This window comes from Lissotriton vulgaris, chromosome 7 (genome assembly GCF_964263255.1).
Source record: "Lissotriton vulgaris chromosome 7, aLisVul1.2, whole genome shotgun sequence".
Classification (NCBI taxonomy): Eukaryota; Metazoa; Chordata; class Amphibia; order Caudata; family Salamandridae; genus Lissotriton; species Lissotriton vulgaris.
Genome location: NC_141695.1, coordinates 1,403,625,315 through 1,403,631,344, shown reverse-complemented (window position 1 = coordinate 1,403,631,344; position 6,030 = coordinate 1,403,625,315). Strand labels below are relative to the sequence as shown.

General features: G+C 42.0%; 1 protein-coding gene across 2 annotated transcripts in view; it reads left to right on the top strand.

Moving 5' to 3' along the window:
- The window catches only part of LOC147705724 (bolA-like protein 2), a 69,923-nt gene that overhangs the window by 38,367 nt on the left and 25,526 nt on the right, over positions 1-6,030 (top strand). The window lies entirely within an intron of this gene.

Genomic DNA, 6,030 nt, shown 5'->3' with positions numbered 1-6,030 from the left:
ACTTCCTGCAGCGACGAAAGAGGACGGACTTCGTCGAGGGAGCTGCTTTATGTATTCGGCTGGACTACGATTGGTGGACTGGCTCCCATGGTTACTATTGTGCCTCATGGGATATGTAGTTGTCAGCCTGTGTTTTTCCTGTTTCTTCTAACTTGCTGTCAATAAAATAAAGAAAGGCTATGCATAATCCTCGCCTCCGCGTCTTTAATAGAATTGAAACTTTCCTTTGTGATAACTAGGAAATTTCTCATTCTGCTGCTGTCCGTCATGTCTTAAGGGGCTGTGCGCGGTCACATAGGGAAATCGGACGAAAATATTAGAAGCAGCTGCCGCTGACAATAGGCACACGGGGCCATTGTCAAAGTGCAGCAATTGGCTGTCGGGGGGGGGGGGGGTCAAAAAGTGGATTTTGAAGAGGCCCAGCACAAATGAAATGCGTGCACCGCCATGTTAAATCTGCAGCGCTTGTGGCACATTGAAGAAAAAAAATATTAAGAGATAAAGCGCGATGTTGCAGCACTTAAAAAAACAACAAAAAGCATTGTAAAATCTGCGGATTGCAAATGAGTGTGCTACCACTTCATGCTTTAGTTATGTATTCATTAAAAGGGATCGTTTTTAAACATGATTTGAGAAATATTCCTGCCCCCCCTCCCTGATGACAATGCTGTTCATGAACTAATAGGCAGGTCAGAGGTCATATGTATCATATATATGCCTAGATTTGTATACTATATGGAGCAAACGTGTAGTCTATTAAATCAAACAAAATAGTTTTTTTGCATAGCAGACATGCTGAGCTCACATATTTGAAGTTACTCATGTGTGATGATGAAGAAAATGACAGCTCAATGAAATAAATATTAGCCCACGATCTCCTCATTTGAAACCCGTGAAAGGGATAAGAGCATAACAATTAGGTTGAGTAGATTATTTAAGTCACTAGACCAGGAGGTCTAGTAACATTTGTATGATTTTGTGTGGCCTGATTTATATATACATACACCTACCAACTGATGGTTGCATAGTTAGGACCATGTTTCCATAGGAAAAGCGTTTTTTGACTTGCCTATATGTTTAGAGCCAGTTAACAAATGTTCACAAACCTTTCCCCAAAAAGTGCCCCTGGTGACTCTTGTTGTGCATGGAAAGTTTCGGGGTGATCTGTCAAGCTGGAACCGAGAAAAGGGGGTGTCAAAAAAAGTGTTTTTCCAATCTTAATTCTAATAGAGATTTTAGTTGAGACTGCAGCTTAAACCTCTGGACTGAAGTACACCAAATTTGGCCATAAGGTAGCTCTTAGTCCAGAAAGAACCATTTTTGTCATTTGGTGTAAATCTGTTCAGTAGTTTTTCAGATATTAAAGGAAAACCAAATGTGTGTGTGTATAGGGACGCAAAAGCTCTGCGAACCATCCGGATCTCATATTGAGATCAGATTGGTTGCCAACACTTCCACTAGGAAGTGTTGGCCTCGTCTGTGGTTGGGGACAACATTTCCCACCAGGATACACGCCATGAGGCATGCCTGCAGTATGGAGCCCAAAGGGGTGGGGGCATCACCCAAGTGCTAAAAGTATCTCTGCTATCCCACCGTGCGAGACAATACACTACCTGGTCTTGGGGCCACTAGCCCCGTTTGACTTTGCCTGGGGACCCCATTTCCCACCAGCAGGTGTGACTGCAGAACGGAGGCCAAGGGGCAGGGCCCTCACCTCAGCGCTTAAAGCGCATCTACTATCCCACCGTGCAGGACAATGCACTACCTGGACTTGGGAGTCACATGCCCTTTTTCTCCTCAACTGTGCCTGGGATCCCTATTTCTCACCATGATATGCGCTAGGAGGCTTGACTGCAGAACGGAGACCTTGGGGACAGGGCCATCTTCACTTGTGCTGAAACAGCATCTGATATCAACTGTCAATCAGAAGAGAAGGCCTCAAATTTCAGAAGATTTAAGGAAAAATGTGAGTTTTAGCAGCAGATGTTCCAACTTCACTGATATATGTTTACACCACAGTTACTTTTAGGTACCCTTCTGATCTGGGATGCTCAGTGGAGGACCGTTAGCGGATAAGGTGGACCATGGATGCCATACCGGGATGCCACATCTGCCAATTCGTCACAGGGTCTCCTCAATTTATTGACCACCTTCCTTCCCCTGGGAGGCTGTTGGGGATAGGTGGGATAAGAAATGGTGCAGACCAATTGCACCCCATGTCCCATACTCTGTTGAAATTTGAGACCTTCCTCTTGCCCCTTCCATAATACCTTCTGTCTTCATTATAGTGCAGGACTGCAAGTGACCTGAGGGAGGAACTCACACACAGGGTGTGGAGGGCATGGGACGAGGCTGATGAGGTAGGAAATGGGTGGCTTCATAAGACGGCAGGTGAAAACCAACAGGGTGCAGGTGAGGCACATTCTTGATGGCGTAGTATATGAGGACATCTTAACCAAACAAAGAAGAACTTCATATAGTTAAGAGAAAGTATCCTTGGTTGGTGGAGATTTACCTCTTTGTAATCTTGTTTTCTTCTCTATAGGAGAACTTGAATCACAGATTTAAGGATAAAGATGCACAAAGAACAATTACATTGGCGAAACATACACAAGGTCCCTGGAGACCTTTGCCCATGGTCCATTACGCAGATCGCAGATGTAATGTAGAATATGCACTGGCCAATTTACCAATGAAGTAGTTCTTATTAATTAACTAGAAGAATGTACTCCATTAATTTAGACATTTTGTTGAAAAGTGTATTTTGTAGAATAAAGGGGAAGGAGAAGTTCTGTTCTGGCACAGTCACTCCCACAGCTAATGACATTCCCACACAAAGACTTACACATCCTATCACACACTCATTCTGCCACTCACATCCATTCACAGATTCCTATAGCCACTATCATTCACTGACTAATCCATACTCTACTCACACATCCTAAAAACCACTCACACACCCACAAAACCATTACACACCCTCTTACAGACCCGTACAAGCAATACAGTCACACACACACACATCCATTAATTGACCTATACAGCCTCTCGCACACTAACTCTCAAAGGTCACAGTTTACAGTTAACAAATACATTTAAAAAAAACCATAGAAATTTACGGAAATAAACAAAGGTTACATAGCCGTTATAGTTAGCAAATAGAATTAAAAAAACCTTAGAAATTCACTGAAAAAAACAAAAGTTTCAGAGCTGGTATACTTGGGAAATAGAAATTTTAAAAAACTTAGAAATTCACTGAAAAAACAAGTCACAGGAGTGTTCTAGTTAGGAGATAGTTTTAAAAACTGTTGACATTCACTGAAAAAATCTTTATAATTAGGCTCAGATTTCACTCGTACAAGAACAGTGAAATTCAGCAGTTATAGATAGCTGAACTAATGCACTGCTTATGACCTTGCATATTACATCACTCATGACATGGTCTGTGACATCACTGATGACATAATTCACAGAATAGCACACACCCCCATGCAACCTCTCATACACCCACCCTCACAACCACTTACACATTCACAGACCCATACAACCACTCACACTACCTCTTTCTCAACCATAGAGCCACTCACACACCCACTTGCTCACCTATACAGTAACTTACACAGCCAGTCACCCATACACCAACCCATTCAGTCACTCACCCATACAGCTACTCACACACCCATACAACTCACACACCCATACAACTCTCACACACCCACTTATTCGCCCATACAGCCACTCGCACCCCCACAGCCTCTCAACAGAGCCACTCACCCCTACAACCACGTATGCGCCCAGTCACACACCCGCAAAGCACTTACATAACCATTCATACATCCTTACAAGCACTCACATGACCACTGTCACCCATACAGACACTCCCACAGACGCTAACTCTCCAGTGTAGCCACTGAGACAGACTCACTCATCTATACAATCACTTATACACACATTGACGTGCAATACAGCTACTCACACACCACCTCACTTACCCATACATTCACCAAGACAGCTACTCACTCACCCATACACCCAATTACACAGCCAGTCCCTCACCTATGGAGCTAATCACATAGGTACGGACTCACTGATACAGCCACTCACACTAATACCCACACATACAGCTACTCACAACCACTCACTCATACAGCTAATCACACACTCCTCCATACAGCCACTCACAAACACACTCACTCACCCATACAGTCGCTGACACAACCACTCACTCACCATACAGTCACTTATACACCCACCCACCCATACAGCAACATACCCACCCACACAGCAACTCACCCACCCATACAGTAACTCACACATCTATACATCAACTCACACACACTCACTCACCAATACAACCATTGACACAGCTACCGATTCACCCATACAGCAATGCACCCCCACCTATTCTCCTTTACAGCCACTCACACACCCATAAAAGAGATATTGTTGAATCTATTAATGATCCACCAGCACTACTAGCAAAGAAGTTGTCTGATATTACCTTGGATTGTCAGAATTTTATTCTAAATTTGTGAAGAATTTTGCAAGAAAAACACATGGATTGAGGCAATTATTGAAGGAGCTTCAAGAGTTTGAATGGAGTGAAGGGTTGCATAAGGATTTTGAAACCTTTAAACAGGACATTTGTGTTGCAATTCCTTTGCAAGGGATTTATTCCCCTGCTCCTAGTGTTTTGACCTCTGATTCCAGTGGAAAAGGGTTATAGGCTGTATTAACACAGATTTCTGCAGAAGGTTTCAAGTGTGCAGTGGCGTATGCTTCTCGTTCCTTGTCTCCAGTCAAGGAGTTGTTTTTAGTGAGCTAGATTGAAAGGTTGGCAGTTGTATTATCAATAGAGAAATTTAAGCAGTATTTATGGGGTTCAGGGCACTACTGATCAAAAGCTTCTTGTGAAAGTTCTAACATCTGGCACTGTGGTTAAGGTAACACCTCAGGATGACTGAGCCGTCTTGATTTTGTGTATGATTTTGCGCATTCGCCTGGAAATAAAAATAAGGTGGCAGATTTTTTATGCAGATCTACCTTACCATTGAGTGAACATTGTGGAAGTGAATGGGACGAGTATATTGTTACAGTAGTCCACAAGTGTCCTGAAGCAATTATAGGTGATGACTGAATTTCTGTCTGCGATAATAAGGACACCTTAAAGGTAGTGATCGGGCACATCACATGTAGTTAGCTTTGCAAGAACAATGCAGGAAGTTCTGGGAACTTGAGAAGTGAAGAATGATTTATTTTGAGAGTTGACCGGGTGACACCCCCTAAAAGTCTCGAAGAAAAGATTTATAGTATCACACATGAAGGACATTTGGGAGTAGTCAAATTTGAAAAGAAGAGCAAAGACCTCATATTGACCACAGGCCTTAAAAATCATACATTTTACTAGACCTACTGGACTAGTCACTTGAATAATCTACTCGCTCTAAGTGTAATGTACTTGACCCATAAACTGGTCTTAAACTGTGCGGTCCTAGACAAAGGTTTTATTTTGCAGAGCCGCCTTTTTCCTCATTCTCACATTTGAGAATACCTTAAAATATGAGTTCATTACTTTTGCTGTACAAAAACCTTTTTCGTTTGATTTACTAGCTTAAATGTTTGCTCAATGTATAATAGGATCTACCCACAAACAGGGTACACATGATCTCTGACTTGCCTCTTAGTTCACTCAGCATTGCCATCGGGGAAAGGGCAGGAGTTTTTCTCGGTTCATGTTCAAAAACTCACATTTAATTAAAATATCACTAAAGTATGATTTGGTAACACACAGTCATTTACAGGCAGTACATTTCACATGGAAATGGCCAAAAACCTTCCCATTAAAATGCAGTTTTACTGATAAAACTATATTGTGTATAAACAATCTGTGAAAATTGGGTTTCCTTTGCACATCACCTAGTAAAGTGTTTGATTTGTTTTCATCAGATAAACATATTTATTTCAACACCCAATTTTAAAAAAAATGGGCTTTCATAACTACTGAAATATATTCTGAAATGTTTGTACAGT